This window comes from Perognathus longimembris, chromosome 25 (genome assembly GCF_023159225.1).
Source record: "Perognathus longimembris pacificus isolate PPM17 chromosome 25, ASM2315922v1, whole genome shotgun sequence".
Classification (NCBI taxonomy): domain Eukaryota; kingdom Metazoa; phylum Chordata; class Mammalia; order Rodentia; family Heteromyidae; genus Perognathus; species Perognathus longimembris.
Window position 1 is genome coordinate 7,662,177 of NC_063185.1, and position 22,754 is coordinate 7,684,930.

The 22,754-nt window shown below is 38.0% G+C and overlaps 1 pseudogene; it reads left to right on the forward strand.

The window, feature by feature from the left end:
- Window positions 1–355: 355 nt before the first annotated feature.
- Window positions 356–22,754, forward strand: part of LOC125341790 — a 31,241-nt pseudogene continuing 8,842 nt past the window's right edge.

Consider the following 22,754-nt stretch of genomic DNA (forward strand, 5'->3'; position numbering starts at 1 on the left):
CCAGAAGTGGATCTGTAATGCAAGGAGTGCTAGTGTTGAGCTCTGTCTCCCATGTTAATGTGACTCAAAGAGATGGAGGTGGAACTTTCTACTTGACGTTTATGACCCTTCTGCCTGATGTGATGACAGACACAGGATAAGCAGATGATAAACACAGGGAAAAACAAACGTAAACATTGCCAATATAGAAACATAGTTGTCTCTTATAGATAGGTGTCTAGAAATGAATTGTGTGTGAAAGACCATATCATGAGAGTCACTTGAACTTTCGAATTGCTTTTGGATATTATACTTAGTTCACTAAAGTTGGGATTCTCATATTTTGTAGATTGATTATTTGTAAAATACAAATTGAATGGGATTTAAAATTTGTTTAGTACAGGGAAGACCATTTGAGGTCAAAGAAATGTTTCTGGAAGATAGTTTAAGAACTACTGGAAATACCAACAAAGAAATGTTAAAGTACAAGAAAGAAAAACAGCGAGGTAAACTTTTTATTAAAGAAATATAAAAGAAATTACTGTCAAAAAATGGCTTCATTTTGCTCAAGGCTAAGCACTCTACCACTTGAGCCATAGCGCCATTTCTGGCTTTTTCTATATATGTGGTGCTGAGGAATTGAACCCAGGCCTTCATGTATGGAAGGCAAGCACTTTACCACTAGGCCATATTCCCAGCCCTTAGAAATACTTAAGTTTTATGTTACGGAAACATAAAAGGATACTTGAAAGCGTTTTTCTCTGGTGTATGACTGTATAAAACTGTATTAAACTCTGTACCCTGTACCTCTACATTGGTTTGTGTCCACAAGTTGTAATTTCTGTGGAGAGATTGAAAATGGATCCCAGAATTGATTAGATGGAATGTGTGAATCCAGTCTCCATTTGGGTTTAAGGAAGCCCCACTTGTAGGTGGCCATGGGAAGTGGGCAGGGAGAGTTAAGATTGACATCAGGAGGCTGGTGGTGCACACCTAGCATGCCAGCAGCATGGGAAGTGTCAGTGGGGGAGGGTCACAGGCCAGGCTATCCTGGGCATACACTGGAGTCCTTACTCGAAAAATAAAGAAAGGAGGAATGGTGGTGTAACTCCTAGGCATATACTTGAGACCTTATTGGAAAAACAATGAGAGAAAAAGGGAATGGTGGTAGGACTTAAGTGGCAGACCTCCTGCCTAGCAAGTGTGAGGTTCTGAGTTAAAAAAGTAACGTAAGCAATAATGGGCTTACCTTTATAAAAATGGCACATTTTCCCAACTCTTGATATTGTTATGGGATTGCATTGGTACTTTTTAACACTATTTGCCTGTTAAAATGATGGTTATAATGACTTATACTATAGCTCTTATCTTTGTCATTGGACTTGGCTTCAGGCTTTGATTCCTCTGCTTTATCACGTTGGACAGCTGTCTTAGCTTCTTTGGATTCTTCACTATTTCCAAGGGATGAGCAGTGCTCACTTTACTGGGAAGTATAGAATTGGCTATTTGGAAATTGTGAAACTTGTAGATCTTGAAACTTTTGAAATATTTACAGTGTATATCAAGCAACTCACATTAATAGTTTTCTGAAACAATGCATGACAATAAGTCATTGATTTAAATGTGGTATATAATACTCTTAATACTCTTAATTCTGCATTTACTAATTAGAAGTAAACAAGTTAACAATAAATATATGTTTTTAGGCAGTTCCATGAGGTTCATTATAACAACCTTATTGAAATAGTCATTTTATATGTGTGTGTATATATATATATGCACACACACACATATATATATTTTTTTTAGTTTGATGTTTTTGAGAGCACTGGGGTTTGAGCTCAGGGCATTGTGCTTCTTAGGCAAGAATTCTACTATTTGAACTACACTCCTAGCCCCCTCAACATAGCCTAAAAAAGTAAGGAAAAAGAGTAAGACCAACTTTTACATCATATTTAAGTGATCCTATCACTTATTTTATTTTTATTTTTTGCCAGTCCTGGGGCTTGGACTCAGGGCCTGAGCACTGTCCCTGAGCTTCTTTTTTTGCTCAAGGCTAGCACTCTACCACTTGAGCCACAACGCCACATAACTTTTTCTGTTTAGGTGGTGCTGAGGAATCGAACCCAAGGCTTCATGTATGCAAGGCAAGCACCCTACTACTAGGCCACAGTCCCAGCCCCATCACTTAAATTTTTTAAACAGAGGAATACATTTTGATGAAGTAAAGAACTAATCTTAATTTCTTCTTTGGCACTCAATTTAGAAGAGAAACAACAAACCACACTCACAGAATGGTACTCAGCTCAAGAGAATACTTTCAAACCTGAGTCTCAGAGGCAGAGAACCGTTCCCAGCGTGAATGAAGAGTATGATGTCCTGGACAATGGTAGTGATGCCGTCTTTGGTCAGTTGGTGAGAACTTAACTGACCTCATGATGATATTTTGAGTGAAAATTGTATGTTAACAAATACCTTATGAGCTGATAATTTTTTTTTACTTTGTAACTGAAAAGTAATGCTCTTAGTTTATCTTAGACTACAACATATTTTTCAAAACAACTTTTTCTTATTGTTATTTTGTTGGCTGGACATTGAAAGGAACTTGTAAACACTCTACTCCTAAGTTATGTACACTCTGGTTCCAAAATTTGTTCTTAATGAAGAATTGTTTGTGAGCGAGAGAAAGTGTATAATATAGAGATGCTTACAGTTTTATACTAGTGTTTAAAGTTCTAATGCATACAAATTAATTATAACTAGTAGTTCGTGCCTGTGATCAAAGCTGTTTGAGAGGCAAAAAGCAGAAAGAGTGTAGTTTTGGAGTCAGCACAAGGAGCAAGTTCTCAAGGCCCCACCTCAAGGGCATTGTGGTGTGTGCCTATCACCCCAGGTGCCATGAGAAGCTTCAATAAGAAGGTAGTGTCCAGGCCAACTCCAGGAAAAACCTAAGACCTACTTCAAAAATAACCAGAGTGACAAGGGATGGGGTAGAGGCCAAGCTGTAAAGTGCCTGCCCAGCAAGAGCAGAGTCTTGAGTTCAAATACCAGTACTGTCCTACCCCTGTTTCCCCCAAAAAAAGAATGCTTGAAAATTGTTTTTCAGTATAGGGATAGTGCATTTGAGTATGATGAGTACTGTGACCACATAAACTAGTGGTTCTTAGGCCTGGCTCACCTTGTACCATCTGAGGAGACTTTCAAGCCCCAAAGAGTCTGGCCCCTACTAGCAGAGATTCTGGTGTTTTTGAGTGAGACATGGTATCAGTATGAACTCAGGTGATGGATGCTGCTTTTGATGTATCTAGAAGAGGAGACCACTAGTCTGTAGGTACATCTAGCAATAGCTTGTCAGAAGCATGGTCTGTTAATTGATGTTGAGACTAGAATGTAGCTCTTGGTTTTCAAGCTTGTGCTCAGAGAAAAGGTAAGAACAAGATGCAGTGTTGTGAATGGTAATGTCTGTTAGACGAAATGTAACTATTGCTGTAATGCCATTCAGTAATACCGTACAACACATATACTACCACAGTGCCATGTGGCACCATATGCCATATGGCTTCTTGTGGTCATTTTTCATTCTTTTCAAGCAGTTTGGTAATTCATAATCTTGTTATTTTTTTCTTTTAAAAAGACAGAAAAAGATGTGAATTGTCTTGAACCATGGTTAATAAAGGAAATGGACTCTTGTCTTTCTGACATATGGCTACATAAAGATATTGATGCCTTTGCTCAGGTCTTCCCTTATTTTAACTGAAAATGTTAGTGGTAAGTTTCCTGGATTTTTTTTTATTGTTCTTGCTGGCATTTATGGTAGAAGTATAGTTTAATGTAAGTTTTTATTTACAGTTAGTAATTTGTTTCTGGACTACTTATTTTAAATTTGTTAACTTAGTGTTGCCAGTATAGTTTCATGAGGTCTTTACATACATTACAGTTATTTACCAAAAAATACCTTTGTACTGTATTGTATACACACATACACATAAATACAAGTATTTTATATCTATATATCTATATGTAGGTCTATATATATTATACGATCTGATACCCCTACCCTATCCCTTGGGAAATAATTTTTTAGGTTTACAATGAGATTTATTATGTCAAAGGAAGAAAACAATGGGTATCTGGCTGGGCATTGTAGTTTGAACCTGTAATCTCAGCTAATTGGGAAGTAGAGATAGGAGGTTCAAGGCCAACCCAGGGAAAAGTTATTTGAGATCTCATTTCTAAAACAAGCTTGTCATGGTAGCACAGGCTTGTAGTCCCTGCTATTAGGGGTTACATTTAGAAGTATCATGGTCCAAGATCAGCACAGGATAATTAGGATGAAACTCTATCTGAAAAACAAAGTAAAAGCAAAGGAATTTAGAGGATATCTCAGATGGAAGAGAGCCTCCCTAGCGAGAATGAGGTCCTCAATTCCATTTCCAGTACTGGGGAAAAAATAATTTGGTCATACTTTTTGCTCAGGATTATTCATTGAGTAAATGAAAGCTTTAGTTAATTTTATGAGCTCAAGTTCTAATTCACACGTATGTACATTGGGTCCTGTAATGTGCTTTCACTAATGACTTATCCTCGGGCTGGGGATACGGCCTAGTGGCAAGAGTACTTGCCTTGTATACATGAAGCCCTGGGTTTGATTCCCCAGCACCACATACATGGAAAACAGCCAGAAGTGGCTCTGTGGCTCAAGTGGCAGAGTGCTAGCCTTGAGCAAAAAGAAGCCAGGGACAGTGCTCAGGCCCTGAGTCCAAGGCCCAGGACTGGCAAAAAAAAACAACCCAAAAACTAATGACTTATCCTCATTTTCTTAGTTGATGATGGTGGATATTAATAACCAGGGTGAATTTCAGAACTTGGTAGCCTTCTAGGCAAAAAGGCAGAATGAAAGATCATAGAAAATCAGTACTGGAGTTGAGATGATGAATACTTTATTCATCCAAGCTTCTCAGCATTATTGTTGTAATAATTATCAATCATTTCTTTTTGAAACATTTTCTGCTACTTCTGAAAATTCATACTTAGGTTCTTTGCATTTCTCTGGATACAATTTGTTGGTTCACTTGGCAGAATATCCTGTTTTTTCAAGGCTGGCACTCTTGAGCTATAGTTCCACTTCTGACTTTTTGGTGGGTAACTGGAGATAAGAATGTCTCTTGGACTTTATTGCTTTGGCTGGCTTCAAACCTTGATCCTCAGATCTCAGCCACCTGAGTAACTTGAGCCTGGCCCAAACACTTTTTGATTCCCTCATCACCTTCCTCCCTCCTTCCCAGCCTATTCTTTCCTTCCTATTTCCCTTTTAGTGAACAGGTACTGCCATTCATCTAGTTACTATGGCACTAGGCATAAAATCTGTCTGGACTTTGTAGAATCCATTAGCAAATCTTGTTGACTTTTCCCTCTAAAGGATCCTATATGTGACTGCTTTTTACTTTCACTGCCATCATCCTCTTTTTTCAGACTTACCTATCTGGATCCCCGTTCTATGGACAGTGCTGCCCACATTCAGGGTGCTGCCCACATTTGGGGTACATGTTTCCCACTCAGTTGTTGTCCCACCTGTCAGTCATCTCTGGAAGCATCCTCACAGCCATGCTCAGAAGTTGCCTTGTTAATCTCCTAGGAGACTGGTGTGATAATGAAGAGGTTTCTTATGCATTTGTGCCAAGTAGACTTTCAAGGATACAAACATATGAAGATTTGTTTTCTGAGCTGTCCTTACTTATTATTTCAGGTGTTCTTTCTCGATATGACTTCCTGTCCAGTCTCTTTCTGCTCTATTCTGCCTTCTTTGACTGTTTTAAAAAGCAGAGGTCCAGTTCTGAGTTTAATCTCTTAGTGACCATCTTAGCCTATTGGTCTGAGTGTTATTTTGCTTGTATTAATTCAGTCTATGGGTATTATCTCTTTGCCAGTCACATTGTCCTACTGACTCATCGTATGTCTAGAAAGCCTAGTTCTTTTTCTTAAACATGATGTTATTAAAGTGTCCCCTTCAAGTACTTGCTGTTTTGGATTATTTTAAATATAGGTATTCCCTTTATTCCCTTAAAATGTTGTCTTATTGTTAGAATTTTCTTTTTCTCACTATTTCTCTTTAACAACTTCAAAAAATTGCAATTGCTTATTACATTGCAGACTCGGTTTTAAAATTTGATGGAATGGTTGTTGACTAGGCATTATGGTATGAGTTAAGAGGTTGTTGGTTGACATTGGGATATTGTGGTTGAGATATTATCTGATATAGCCTCTAGTCTGACAAACCTCTTCATAAATAAATGAGGATCTTTTGGCACGTGGTGGTGTGTGTAAATGTGTTTTGGCTCCTATTGGTCTACTTTTATTGTATTTATTTATTTATTTATTTATTTATTTTTGTTGTTGGTCATGGGCCTTGAACTCAGGGCCTGGGTGCTGTACCTAAGCTCTTTCACTCAAGGCTAGTGCTCTACTAGTTTTAGCCACAGCACCACTTCTAGCTTTCTAGTTGTTAATTGGACTTTCCTGCCCAGGCTAGACTTGAACTGCTATTTTCAGATCTCAAACTGCTGCTGCTGCTCTTCTTCCTTCTTCTTCTTCTTCTTCTTCTTCTTCTTCTTCTTCTTCTTCTTCTTCTTTCTTCTTTCTTCTTTCTTCTTTCTTCTTTCTTCTTGTCCTGAGCCTTGGACTCAGGGCCTGAGCACTGTCCCTGGCTTCTTTTTTGCTCAAGGCTAGCACTCTGCCACTTGAGCCACAGCACCTCAAGGCTAGCACTCTGCCACTTGAGCCACAGCACTAATTCTGGCCATTTTCTATATATGTGGTGCTGAGGAATAGAATCCAGGGCTTCATGTATACAAGGCAAGCACTCTTGCCACTAGGCCATATTCCCAGCCCCTGCTCTTCTTTTTTTAAGAGCTTATTATTTTTTGAAAAATAACCTTAATTTTGAAGAGTCGTATTTCATATTTTAAAATGCATGTACATGTTCATCTGTCTTTTGGATTTCTTTTTTTTCCATTTAAATTCTTGACTTAGAAGACTTTAGCAATCTTATTTGAAAGTTCAGACATTTAAAGTCAGACACACTATAAGTTTTCTGGTCTGTTTTAACTACATTGATGAACTTTAGGTAATTAACAATCGTTGCTCCTTCTCCAGCCTTCCAAAGACCATCTTTAACTCCATCTTTTTTTTTTTTTTTTGGTGCCAGTTCTGGAGCTTGAACTCAGAGCCTGGGCACTGTACCTGGGCTTTTGGGCTCAAGACTAGTGCTTGAGGCACATCTATTGCCTACTGGCTTTTCTAAAGATGGTTACTTGGTGATAGGAGTCTCATGGACTTTATGGCCTATATGGCTTTGAACCTTGGTCCTCAGTTCTCAGCTTCCTGAGTCACAAGGATTACAGGTGTGAGCTACTGGTGCCTGGCTTACTCCATCCTGTTTTTACAATGGCTTCTTAGTAACAGATTTGCTTGGATGATATGACACAAGGATTATTTACTTCTGTGTAAAATGAGGCAAGTCTCAGTTTAATGCTGACAGCTAATTCTACATTACATTCTTTAAAAAATTAAATAGGTTAAAATAATTGGGATCTTTACCAGTTTATCTTTTCCTTCCTATAGTTGATTATAGACATAGTGAAACCAGTGCAACAGCCCTGATGGTCGCTGCAGGATGAGGCTTTACAAGTCAAGTAGAGCAGTTAATTAGTATGGGAGCCAATGTTCATAGCAAAGCTTCAAATGGCTGGTAAGTCTGGAATGCACCCATTCTTTATCTTTGCAGAGTTTGTCTTTATATAGAAAAGTATCACGTAGTAATTGTTGGTACATCTCTACTTAAGTGAGTAAATAGTTTTGAGAGATTATTCATAATTTTTTTGATTATTCATAATTTTGAGAAAATTATTTTTCAGTTTAATGTCTTTGAACTATGACAGGATGGCTTTAGATTGGGCTAAACACTTTGGACAGACTGAAATTGTGGATCTTCTAGAATCTTACAGGTAAAACTTCTTATACTATTGTTAATTTATTTTCTTTAAAAGAAAACTGAGTCGGCGCCAGTGGCTCACGCCTGTAATCCTAGCTACTCAGGAGGCTGAGAACTGAGGGTCACTGTTCAGAGCCAGCCTGGGCAGAGAAGTCTGTGAGACTCTTATCTCCAATTAAGAAAACCAGAAGTGGCACTGTGGCTCAAGTGGTAGAATGCTAGACTTGAATTGAAGAGCTCAGAGACAGCAGCCAGGCCCACAGTTCAAGCCCCACAACTGACACAAAAGAAGGAGGGGGAGGAGAGAAAAGAAAAAGAAATCTTAGCCATGTAAATCATAGAATGCATAAATGTAGTCTACTGACAGGCATAGCCAGTGATTTTTTTTCTAAGTAAGTCATTTCTCTGTTTTTCTTAGTTTATAAGTTCTATTATGTCAATGTGTGTGTGTGTGTGTGTGTGTGTGTGTGTGTGTGTTCGTGTTTTTGTTTGTGCCAGTACTAGGACTTGAACTTAGGGCCTTCTCAATCTCAGCTTTTTTGTTTGTGGTGGTCTACTACTTGAGCCATGCCTCTAGTTCTGGCTTTTTGCTCATTAATTGGAGATAAGAGTCTCAGACTTTCTTGACTAGGATGGCTTGGAACTGTGATCCTCAGATCTCAGCTACCTGTGTAGCCAAGATTATAGAGACTGGTTTTATTTTTTATTTTATTGTGAAAAATCAGGAGGGTAATTTCCATTTAAGCATGGTAAATATAGCCCCTGTATTTATGTGTATTTATATCAGTGTTTCCTCTAACCTCACTAACAATGATGATGGATAAAAATACAAGCTGTAAACTGACAGATGGAGGAAGTTTTGCAACTGTTGGAAGCAAGGAATATTTACATGATTAGTAGATGGGCAGTCAGTGAGCAGGACTAGCAGAACTGGAACGCTGATGGTGCCAGTAAGAAACAAAAATCCATTTTAGTTTGAGAACTCCTTAGCTACTTATTCTAAGATACTTCAGATGAAGCACTAAAAGAAGGATTAAAAAGATCAGTAGAGTTGGTTAAAGTTCTGAGGAAAATGAAGAGCTCCAAATCCCCCACTTCACTGCTGTCAGATGACATTCCTCCCCAGGCCTAGGTGGGAGAAGGGAGGTGTATTAAAAATTAAGCCACACAGGCTTTGGACTTGGGGTTATCAGGTACAGTAGGAAAGTAGGGAGAGGTATCAAACAGCAAAGGAGTTTTAAGTGAGTATCTGCAGTCTGAAAGTTGAAATACCATTCACTTCTTTTCCATTCCATCCACTATCACCTTTTCCTCATTTGAGGTTCATGTTCTTGAGCAGAAAACTTAAGAATTCTGTCCTGACAGATCAAAGTGCAGCAAAAGTGTTAAGACTTACAGGATGCTTAGCATCCTATCAATGAAATGACTACCTGTAAGTTGGATAACTCAACAGTCCTTACCTGTGTACTTGGAAGTTTTGGGTGCTTTACTGGCAAATGAACAAACTATTAAGGATTGGTCACTAAGACACCTGAGAGGACCTATACATCAAACAAATGAAACATGTGACAGTAGCAGCAGTATACCTTGGATTGGAACTTGGATAAAACTAAGCATCAGTGACCAGAATAAACTTTTTAAAACTATAGTAAAAAAATATTGGGCTGGGGATATGGCCTAGTGGCAAGAGTGCCTGCCTCATATACATGAGGCCCTGGGTTCGATTCCCCAGCACCACATATACAGAAAATGGCCAGAAGTGGCACTGTGGCTCAAGTGGCAGAGTGCTAGCCTTGAGCAAAAGGAAGCCAGGGACAGTGCTCAGGCCCTGAGTCCAAGCCCCAGGACTGGCAAAAAAATATATATATATATATTGCCTTCATGAAATAAAACCAGTAGGCTGTTAAAGGAGCATTCTGCTTTCACTTTCACAACTCTCTGTCTTCTGCCTTTAGATCATTTTCCCTTTCCCTTTCCTCTTCCTCTCTCTCCCTACCCCTCTCTTTCTTCATTATTTGGCTTTTTGACTGTGGCCATGCAAATGTCTAGAAAGGAGTATTGTGGTTCTCAACTGATGACAGATGTTAACTACCTTTCCCTATGCATATAGGTAATTATTATTTTTCCTTTGGAGAAGTATCTACAGATTGCAATTTTCTAAAAGCACATATTGCTGAATTTTACATGAAGAATATCTTTGAAACTAAAATGTAAATCATATTACAGCATATTATATTATTTACCCTCCTTAGATGCATTGTATATTTGAAAGACATAAAGAGAAGCGTTGCCTATAAAAGTTATTAGTCTGTGTCAAAAATACTGAGTTGTGTCAGGCACTGCTGGCTCACACCTGTAATCCTAGCTATTCAGGAGGCTGAGATCTGAGGACTGCTTTTTGAAACAAGCCCAGGCAGAAAGGTCTCTTGGAGACTTTTATCTCCAATAAACCACTCAAAAACTGGAAGTGGTGCTATGGCTCAAGTGGTAGAACACTAGCCTCACTAGCCTTGAGTACAAAGGCTCAGGACCAGCATCTACCCAGACCCTAAGTTCAAGGCCCACAACTGACAAAAAAAAATTTTTTTAAATACGGACTTCCTCCCTCCCTCCCTCCCTCCCTCCCTCCCTCCTTCCCTCCTTCCCTTCCTTCCTTTCTTTTCTTCTTTCTTTCTTTTTTAGTGCTTCATTGGAGTTTGGCAATCTAGATGAAAGTTCTCTGGTCCAAACAAATGGAAATGACCTCAGTGCAGAAGACAGAGAGCTCCTGAAAGCTTACCATCACAGTTTTGATGATGAGAAGGTAGACTTGGATTTGATCCTGCATCTTCTATACAACATCTGTCATAGTTGTGATGCTGGTAAGTAAGTTCTGTCTCCCAAGAACTGGATCCAACTGGGAGTGTCTTTGTTTGGACATTAGTGTTGGACTGTACAAAATTTTCTATAATTGCATTGAAAACAGTACATTGAATTATTGTCATTCATGACAGTTTATCAGTGTTTGAAAACACTTGAAGTAATTCTATGCAATTAGTTCTTTCAATTGCTGTTCACTTCATAAGATTTAATCATAATAAAAAATATGCTTCTCCAAGGTGCGGTCCTAATTTTTCTGCCCGGATATGATGAAATAGTTGGTCTCAGGGATCACATCCTGTTTGATGACAAGCGGTTTGCTGACAATACACATAGGTAAAATCTAAGCTTTATACTTATTGCTTCAAATAACAAGACTCGAACTGTAGTACATTTTCTCTTTCAATTGTCAATAGATATCAAGTCTTTATGCTTCATTCAAATATGCAAACATCTGAGCAAAAGAAGGTATTAAAAAACACCTGCAGGTGTTCGAAAAATAGTAAGCTTCATAAAATCTTTTTTTTCTATTTTTATTAGTCACATTCCATTTTCATATTAATCATAAAGTAATTTTCTATCGCAGATCCTTTCCACCAACATTGCTGAAACCAGCATCACAGTCAATGATGTTGTCTTTGTTATTGATTCAGGCAAAGTGAAAGAGGTGGGTCTGGATAAATTGTTCAATTACTTAAATGAAGAAGATGGAGTTTGAGTCTAACAAATACTCCTATAAAGAAAATGGATCTCAGTGGAAAATTTTATTTCTGGGTGACTATAACATAGTAGCATATTGACTTAACTAAAGCATTCTACATTAAATCAGTATATACGAGCTGTTTATCTCAACAAATAAGTTTTAGCTTCTCACTAAGTACTAGAAAGTAAGTGAAATATTTGTGTAGTTGTGAAAATTTTGTCACTGAGTAGCATTTTCATAGCATATTTTTGGTTTTCCTTTTACCTATGGGCATTGTTATATCTCCATTGCTTCATGCACAGTAGGTGTTCAAATGATATTCAGTTCAGAAGAACAGGCAGTGATAAAAACAGCATTGGCAATCCACATAAGCCAGGGTTAACAAACTATAGCTAGCAGTTTAATCAGACTTACTATCTCCATTTGTAGAACAAGTTGCCTCCATTCTTTCACCTCCTGTGTGTTGCTGCATTGACACTACAGTAGCCTTTGGATAACAAGGAACTTCTCAAAACCTAAAATATCCCTTTTAGTCTTTGAATGCCTAGTAACTACATAGTAGATTCATTTGCTGACAGAATAAAATTGATAGAGATAATTGAGCTTTCAAGGGAGGAGACATTATTTAGGCTTTGAAATGCAAGTTGTTTCAGGGATATAAATCATTCGAATGTGAAAAACTGTCAGTATAATTATTAGTAATATCTTAGAGACAATAAAGCTTTATTATAAGATTTCAATATAGTCATCATAGATGAATATTGTAAAAGAGGGCTAAGTTTTGTTTTCTTCTGTAATAGAACAGTAGAGAATACTATCAGTAAAGTAGTCAGGTAGAGTTCAGATATTATTGCTCTAAAAATTATTGAAAGCTAGTGTAAGTGTGCTTTATAATACTTTAGAAGTTAATTCCTTTAGGCATTACTTGTTTACCAAATCATGGCTTAAAAATATAGTAGTGTCAAAGCTACTTCACATATAAGACTGACAAATGAAATCTCTAATGGGAAGCCTGACTGGATTGGAGGTCAGGCATGTAACTGGGCAGAAAACCACACCCTATCTCAAAAGTAACCAGTACAAAAAATGGACTGGAAACATGGCTTAATGGTAGATTGCCTGCCTGAGCACTGCCCCTGGCTTCTTTTTTGCTCAAGGCAAGCACTCTGCCACTTTAGCCACAGTGCCACTTCTGGCTGTTTTCTGTATATGTGGTGCTGGGGAATCGAACCCAGGGCTTCTTGTATGCGAGGCAAGCACTCTTGCCACTAGGCCATTTTCCCAGCCCAAACCCCAGTCTTACTACCACCAAAAAAACAATATATATATAACTAGAAAGATCTGAATTTTTCAGAAACCAATATTATTTTCTAATTATTTCAATTAAGACAGTACTTTAAACTTAGCATGTTATAATGTTGATAAATTTCTTGCTCTTTCTTCTTTAATACCTTTGTATTTTAACAAAAATTATCTAAATATTACAGAAATCCTTTGATGCATTGAACTTTGTAACAATGTTAAAAATGGTGTGGATTTCCAAAGCTAGTGCTATTCAGCGGAAAGGCAGGTAAGTCATGCTTCACATGCAGTCATAAGTCGCCTGCAAGGTAGAAACATTTTATATGCACGGCATAGGTATTGTGTGTGACTCCTATAAAAGCTTAGCTTCACTTTAGTCTTAATTTTTATGTTCTCTCTGCAAAGCAAGCCATTTTAAACCTTTTCAAAAGAAAAGTTCATGTTAAGATTTGAAAGTATGTAGTATAACCCTCACTAAGATGTAAGAAACTGAAACAGAAACAAAAACTGTAAAACATTTGCAATATAGGACATGAGCTAATTTCTAAAATCAAATGAAGACCCAGGTGCCAGTGGCTCACACCTACTTAGGAGACTGAGATTGGGAAGATTTCAGTTCAAGGCCAGCCAAGGCAGAAAAGTATGTGAGCCTCCATTTTAGTGGAATAAGTTGAGTGTGGTAGAGCACAGCTGTGTCAGGAAGTGAGAAATAGGTTACCCACCTGGGTTCCCACCTGGCTAGGAAGCAAGAGGCTATCTCAGTAATTAGCCAGTGTATTGTCAGCTGTTCAATAGATAAAAGATGAATATATAAAGAACTCTAAAAATAAAACAGCAAAAGAACAAACAGTATAGTTATTAATAAGTGGGCAAGTGAACCAAACAGGCAATTCTTACAAGCAGAAATGCAAATGGCTAATAGATACATGAAAAAATGTTCAACATCTTTAGCCATAAAGGAAATGTAAATCAAAACCATTCTAAGATTCTATCTGGAAAAGAAATCAGAGAAATTTAAAAAAGGAAGAACAGGGCTGGGGATATGGCCTAGTGGATATGGCCTGGTATACATGAGGCCCTGGGTTCAATTCCCCAGCACCACATATACAGAAAATGGCCAGAAGTGGCACTGTGGCTCAAGTGGCAGAGTGCTAGCCTTGAGCAAAAAGAAGCCAGGGACAGTGCTCAGGCCCTGAGTCCAAGCTCCAGGAATAGCCAACAAGAAAAAAAAAGAACAACAACAAATGCTGGCAAGGATGGAGAGAAAAAGGAGCCCTTATATACTGTCACTGGGAATGTAAAATAGTGCAGTTACTATGAAACCAATGTAGAGGTTCCATAAAAAAACTAAAAATAGATTTACCTTATGACCCTGCTATACCACGATTGGGCATATATCCAAAGAAGAGTAAGGCAATTTACCAGAAAGATATTTGAATATCTATGTTTATTGCAGCTCTGCTCACAATAGCCCAACATTTACAATCAGCCCAACAACAGATGAATGGGTAAAGAAGATGTGGAGTATGTGTGTGCATGTGCGTGAGTACATGCACACACATGCACACTATGGTGTATCACAGAGCCATAAAGGTAAATGCAATCATATCATTTGTAGGAAATGCATGCAATTGGAGGATATATTGAGACAAACCTATCCCCACAACAAAATATTGTATGTTTTCACTCATGTGGAAGCTAGACCTATAAGACAAACATTAATACTTTAATTCATAAAAGGGAGAGATGAAGGTATCATGGAATGTTACGGCAGTGGTAGAATAAAGTGGATGATTTAAGAAGTATTAAGGTGTGATATTGGGGATCAATTGTATATCTGAGGGAGTAGAGTAGAATCAAGGATGTTACCCATCTTTCTGTCTTAGACAATTGAGGGTGGTCGGCACTGTTGTGAGATGGGGAAAGTGCAAGTGTTTATGTTGGGAAGAAGTAACTTCTACTTGAGTTTGAGCTGACTGGAAAGTCACAAGTACTCCTGTCTAAGGCTTCTAAAGTATGAGCCTACAATCAGGGAAATTGGGAAATGACCCTCTAGGATGGATGGAAACTGAACCAAGGTGGAGAGGAAAGTCACCCCAGAGGGATGGTAGCAGAAGGCTGAGGTGTAATCTCAGGGAAACATCAACATTCAAAGTCCTCCCAAATAACATGGGTCTCTGTGAGGATGGAATAAATGGCAATTCTGTAAAATTTGCTTAACTCTACTACAGTGCTTGAACATAGTACAGCTTAGAAAAACTGACTGAATTTAAGTTGTCAAACATGTATTCATGCTTTGATATTGATTTGCTTTCAAGGATGTGTTACTTCTTTCAGTTTTTACCATAACACTAGAAGGTGTATCAGGAAGGTAATGTTTTTGAATCTCAGTAAATGAAATGAGTCCAAGACAAGGAAAAGCATTTGTAGATGCTAAGGAGTCAAACTCACATGTTTTGATCGTGATTCATTCTTTTTTCTCCTAACTGATATTACCATTCTAGTTTATTATTATATTCCTATTCCTTGTTTGAATTTTAATTTAGTATTTTATTTTTAAGAGCCAGGCGATGTAGACCTGGAATTTGTTTCCGTCTGTTTAGTAGACTACGATTTCAGAATATGTTGGAATTTCAGACTCCAGAACTTTTGAGAATGCCATTACAGGTAGAAACTTATTTAATTCTAAAAGACTTTGTGTGTGAGTGTGTATGAGGGAAGAGAAAGAGCATTTCACCTTCTGCCAAGTAGACTTCCAGAAATGTTAGTTTATAGAGCAGGATGGTAAATTACATATTATAGAAGGTAGATATAGCTATAACAAAATTCTTTTCCTATGCAGGTAAGGTTAATAGGCCTTCAGGTTTTAAAAGTTACTGGCAGTCATTTAAGTTATGGGATACTTCATTAGTGTTATTTTGTAATTTAGCATGTTAAAGAATCTTAGCTGTGAGTGTTGACCTTGAAAATGCTCAGTGAAGGGGAAACCAGATTATTTAAGTTCCCAGACCTAAAGTAGTACCAAACTAATGGCACTATTATTTCAGAAGTTCTGGAACACCGTTCACTTAGATGTCTAGTCCTTATTGTTTTTCTTGACGTTTTCTTACTTTGTGGAAGAGTCATCAACTATGTAGTTTCCAAGAGAGGCTACTAGAATTTCATGAATTTAATTCTTTACTGTATTAGGCTAGCTGCTTGCTTCCTCATCTTTAAAGAGACACAAAATCATGGTTTGGGTATCAATGTACCTAACAGGATTTGCCACTTCCTTTGTGAGATTTTTTTTTTTTTATTCCTCCTGAGATAGAGCTGAAAATTCTTAACAGGAGCCTAAATTACCCGCTGTTTTCTGTGTATGCAGCTTTATTTCTTGCTTCCCCTCTTGTCTCATAAAGAGTAGCTTTAGTTTCTTGAGTACATCTTGTTTTCTTCTACCTCAGTGCCTTAACATGTATGATATCTCTGTCTCTTAATTTCTTTCCCTTGCTTTTATGGTAACTACTTATTCTTCACCTCTTAAAATATCACGGCCTTCTCTGAATTCTCTTTTTTCCTGAGCTTAAGTCTCATTTTATCTGGTTGGTTTCTTGTATCCTTTTGTAGCACTTAACTAGTTGTGACTGGTAAATAATTAGTTGTCTAGGTTTGTATTTGATGTGACAAAAGTAACTCCACAGGACAGGCATTTGTCATCCTATTTTTTGCCAACTTTCTTCTTAGCGCCTTGCACCTAGAAAGCACTTAAATATTTGTTGGCTGGATAAAAGGTTCTAGAGTGCAGTAAGTGGAAAGGGGAAAGGGGAAATGACCTTTGGGTAGTGACTCTGGGTGTTGTGTGTAAGGACTGCATGAGGAGATGGCCAGAGGAGGCAGTGGTCGTTTTGGTATGAGCTGACTGAAGATGCTTACCCAAGGCAAAGAATGAGTCTACATTGCACCGAAAGAGAGTGTTGGCTCTACGTGCGTTCTAACCGAGACGTACTGGTCAGTCTTTAGGAACTCATGATTTCTTTAAAAATAAAAGCCAGCATACTGTTCATTTTAATTTAATTATTTGCTGCTTTAATTTATAGGAGCTTTGTTTACACACCAAGCTGTTAGCCCCAGTGAATTGCACCATTGCTGATTTCCTGATGAAAGCCCCTGAACCTCCACCAGCTTTAATTGTAAGAAATGCAGTACAGATGCTTAAGGTTGGTGTCTTTATAACTTTGTTCACCTGACTCGGTTTTACTTGCAAATTTAAGCCAAATGAAAATATATCTTTTAAAAAAATCCTTAGTTGATCATGTACTTTAAACAGTACTTTTGTAATTAATAGTAGGTAAAATAGCAGGTATAATGTTTGCATTTACACATATATTTGAAGGAGCTGCTGTATTTTTGTGATATGTGGTAGCACAGTTATTGCTTTCTTAGATTTTCTTTTTTAAAGCTAAACACGCTTTTGGTCATATCAAAATATCTTCCTTATTAGACAATAGATGCCATGGATGCCTGGGAAGATCTGACGGAAGTTGGGTATCATTTGGCTGACTTGCCAGTGGAGCCCCATCTTGGCAAAATGGTCCTGTGTGCCGTTGTTCTGAAGTGTCTGGACCCCATCCTTACAATTGCCTGCACACTAGCGTACCGGGACCCTTTTGTTCTGCCAACGCAGGCCTCTCAAAAGCGTGCAGCCATGCTCTGCCGGAAGCGCTTCACTGCGGGCACCTTCAGTGACCACATGGCCCTTCTCAGAGCATTCCAGGTACTTCACTGCTTCTTCTTCCTGCAGGTGCAGGTGAACACACCTGCTCCTCCTGCAGGTGCTGGTGAACAGTCTTCTAGGCCAGTGTTGCAATGTCAACCTTGAGAAGTAAACAAATAGAGATGGTACTTCCATTAAGTTTGCTTTCTTTATGAAGTGACATTTTATCAGTAGTCTAGGAAAAAAATGCCTGCATGCTGTTAGTATGTTAAAATTATCAGTTTTTTCTACTTTACTTCTTCCTCATTTTCTTCTTATAGGAATGTATGTGTTTTATTTATACCCATGTATGTTTATATTTATACTTGTAATTATTACTTTTTATTTTATTTATTTTTTTGCTGGTTCTGGGGCTTGAACTCAAGGCCTGGGCGCTATTCCTGAACCTCTTAGTGCTCAAGTCTAGTGCTTTACCACTTGAGCCACAGCGCCAAGTCTGGCCTTTTCTGAGTAATTTAATGGAGATAAGAGTCTCATGGACTTTCCTGTCCAAGCTGGATCCTCAGCTCAGGAGCTAGGATTATAGGCGTGAGCCACTGGTGCCTGGTTAAGAATTTAATGTTATAAAGCAAAAAGGATCTAGAGATCACTTAAGAATTTTTAACGATAACATTAAGACATGAGGAAAAGATATGGGAAGTGGGCCTTTAAGGAAGGGAAATACAATTTAATTTTAGAAATTCAGGTATATGGTTAGGAAGTGCTATATCTTGAATAAATGGACATCTTCTTTAAATTCTCTTGAATGTCTTCTGGGCCTGTATAGTTTAAAATTTTTCTTCTTTGTTTATGGAAAAAGTACTCCCCAAGTATATAGGCTATTTCCAGCACATACTTAACTTTAAAAAGTAATTGTGAGTTCTTTTATACTATTGAGTAGTGGATGACTCATTGTTATTAATTGGGTTGAAAATTTCCCACATTTATGTGGCATAGAATCACCTTAAATATCTGAGATGGTGTTGCTTTACAAAGGTGGACCTTTAGGTTACTGATACTAAGTTTTCCTTGGGATTTTACAGACCCAGAATTTGAATATATTTGAATATATATTATCTAATGGTAAATTTTATTTGATCATAAAGTCTCTGACTTGTTGATTTGTTAGGGTCAGAATTGAATTTGAGTGACTCAGCTTGTTTCTTGATCAGAAAGTGATTGGTGTATTATTCTGGTTTTGTAGGCATGGCAGAAAGCACGGAGTGATGGGTGGGAGCGAGCCTTCTGTGAAAAGAACTTTCTGTCACAAGCCACTATGGAAATAATTATAGGAATGAGAACACAGCTGCTCGGTCAACTTAGAGCATCAGGTACAGTTCCTTCCCAAGGACTCTTAACTATAGTACCCAACTTGTACCTTGTCATATGACTTTCTGTTTCTTTATAATACTGTTTATGAGCTGATTTATAGACTTCCACATGACCTCAACATTGATGAAAAAATGGATATTGCAGAAGATGAAGTAGAGAGATTTGTGAACAGAATCTATACTCTTAGCAATTTTCAGTTATTTGTTGATAAAGATCACTTTAGTTATATTCTTTTGTCAGTTAATAGTTACTTTAACTCTGGAAGGAATATTGTAAAATTTTAAGTAGATTGATAGGAGGAGTGGTGTTCTTTAAAATATGTTTTGAACTCCGAAACAAATACTAATTATTTGAAGGTTGTTGATTCTTTTGTGCAAGAGGGTTTTAATGTTATTGTTTCATTTTAGAATCGCTTCTTTTATTTCTTCCCACCCCCTAGTAACATAATATAATAAAGTGGTAGCCAAGAGAAAAAACATGAGAGCCCGGATTCATAGGTTAGCTGAACTACAAAATAATAGAGCAAAAGGATCAGAATTTAGAGTTGTCTCAAATATTGGGAAATATGAAAAAAATTTGAAATTCAAGTGAGCATATGTTTATTTTCTTGACTTCACCTCTAGAATTAATGTGTCATAAAACATTAACACCAGTCAGAAGAATTGTTTGGGTTTCTCATGGTAAACTTAGTATATTTTGGATAGCAGCTGATAGAGCACTTTGGGGTTGGATGTGGGAGAGCATACCTGTGATCCTAGTATTCAAGAGGCTGAGCTAGGAGGATCATGAGTTCAAGGCCAGTCTCCACTGCAAAGTGAGACCCTGTCTCAAAAAATATATATATACATTTGAAAAAGTTTCTTTTTTTTTTTTTTTTGGCCAGTCCTGGGCCTTGGACTCAGGGCCTGAGCACTGTCCCTGGCTTCTTCCTGCTCAAGGCTAGCACTCTGCCACTTGAGCCACAGCGCCGCTTCTGGCCGTTTTTCTGTATATGTGGTGCTGGGGAATCGAACCTAGGGCCTCGTGTATCCGAGGCAGGCACTCTTGCCACTAGGCTATATCCCCAGCCCTGAAAAAGTTTCTTAAACTGCTAATAAATATGGTACTTTATCTAAAGTCTGAGCAGATCTAGATCTTAAGTTTTCTTTATTATATATTTTAGACTTTACAGAACAGACTCAATTAAAGAATTGGTGTATCATTAAACCTGTGTGAACTATACTTTTGTTTCATGAAAAGTACACACTTTTGTTTGTTTCTTTTTCTGGGACTCTAGGTTTTGTTAGAGCACGATGTGGTGGTGACATTCGAGATGTTAACACAAGCTCCGAGAACTGGGCTGTCGTAAAGGCTGCACTGGTGGCAGGCATGTATCCTAATTTAGTCCATGTGGACAGAGAGAATGTAGTACTGACAGGGCCAAAGGAGAAAAAAGTACGATTTCATCCCACTTCAGTTCTCAGTCAGCCTCAATATAAAAAGGTAAAACATTTTCAATGCCTTGATGTGAAGTCAGTTTAGGTAGTTGAAGATCAACAACAACAAAAATATACTCCAAATATCTGTCTGCTTCCAGAGCTTGATTAGTTATATACATTTAATGAAACATAGGAACAAAACTTTTGTTAAATCTTAAAGCATTAGAAGAGGTAAAATTATAAAATTATAACAGTAATGACTTTGGTTTTTGTGTGGGTACTAATGACATATTATTGGTTACATCAAGAGACTGCAAAGTATTTCTAGTGTATTAGGTAATAAGAACAAGTATCAATGTTTTAATTTATTTTCCTAATAGATACCTCCAGCCAATGGTCAGGCCGCAGCAATCCAGGCACTGCCCACAGAGTGGCTTATTTATGATGAGATGACTAGAGCCCATCGAATAGCTAATATTAGATGTTGTTCAGCAGTGACACCTGTCACTGTATTGGTTTTCTGTGGACCAGCTTGACTGGCAAGCAATGCTCTTCAGGAACCTTCATCTTTTAGAGGTAAATTTGTTAGGAAGGACATAAGATCCATTTTACATCAACTAAACAACAACAAAATAAAGGTGAAATTACAATAATTATGTAGTTAGTAGCTTCGTTTTAAAGTAGATTATTAAGATATACCACTGTCCTTGAAATTCTGAAATTAATATCTGAGATAACGTAACATCAGTATTTTGCACTTTTGGTCACTCTTACAGATGGGAAGTTTTTTTCCACTTAAATATAAATGGTAATTAAAATACTTTAAAATAACTTTACTCATTTACATATTTTAATTTATTTTCATATTCTTTTAGATTCTTTGTTCCTCTACCAGAGTATTATTTCATGTTAATGGCTTGCAAAAGATTCTCACGTTTAGCATAATTATGTATTTATATATGAAATGTTATGTCATTATTTAGCAAAATTTATTTAAGCATTCTATTACAGCTGGGTGTTTTGGTGATTTCCAATTTTGCTATTTAGTGATTCAGTAAATATCAGCTATTGTGGTAAATATTGAAACCGTAACAGAAAAGATACTTTGGCATCAGGATTTTACACAGTTGAGGCAGTAGACAGCAAGTAGACAGTCTTCATGGTACTATCAAGAAAATAAAGAGGACTGCCTTAGGGGTAACCTACTTTATAAAGAAGGCGTAGCCAAGTTACTCTAAGGAGATGAGACTTAGAGTAGGTGAAGCCAGCCCTGTGCAGAAATGTTCTCCATATACAGGAGGACCATCTGCAAAGTCTACCCTAGGAAGTGAATGATCTTGGAACTGGCAGAAAGGCGTGAATGGGGCACAAGATCAGTGGTAGTGGGTAGTGAGACAGCTTGAAAGGAAGGGATAGATGTGTAGACCTTAGTGCAGGATAAGCCATTAAAGGATTTTTAGTAAGGGAGCAAGGTCATGATGTGGCTTTTCTTTTTTTTTTTTTTGGCCATTCCTGGGGCTTGGACTCAAGGCCTGAGCACTGTCCCTGGCTTCCTTTTGCTCAAGGCTCGCACTCTGCCACTTGAGCCACAGCGCCACTTCTGGCCGTTTTCTATATATATGTGGTGCTGGGGAATTGAACCCAGGGCTTCATGTATACAAGGCCAAGCGCTCTTGCCACTAGGCCATATCCCCAGCCCCGATGTGGCTTTTCTTTTTTTTTTTTTTTTGTCCTGGAGCTTGGACTCAAGGCCTGAGCACTGTCCCTGGCTTCTTTTTACTCAAGGCCAGCACTCTGCCACTTGAGCCACAGCGCCACTTCTGGCCGTTTTCTGTATATGTGGTGCTGGGGAATTGAACCCAGGGCCTCATGTATATGAGGCAGGCACTCTTGCCACTAGGCCATATCCCCAGCCCCGATGTGGCTTTTCTTGAACAAGATCTTTTTGGTTGAGTGGATACATTTCTTAAGGCACAAGAAAGAAGAGTAGAGGCTCCTGTATATACTTAGGAAAGATAATAGCTAATGTGAAAAGAAGTAGATTGAGAATTACTTGGGAGGAACTCATATTTGCTGGACTAAATATGGGTGTTAAGGAAAAGGAGGAGGCAAGGATAATTTGGGTAGGAGGAAATTCAAGGCCTGTGCAGGCAAAGTCTGAACTGCCTAAGACAGCCTAAGTGAAGTTTGTTTTAGAAGGTAGATGCATATGTAGATCTGAAGCTGTAGGAGCTCATGGAAGAGGCCTGCCTAGAACATACAAATTTGGGGGCCATCAGGTTGTAAATAATATTTTAAAACATGAGTGGGTTTCTTCAAGACAATGTGTAAATTAGAGAAGAGGAAGCAAGTGCCCTAGTGTTGGGGTGGTCATCTTTTCTATAGCTTTGAAAAACTGGAAAAACTCTGTATCGTAGGCAGTGGATGGGTGGATGGCCG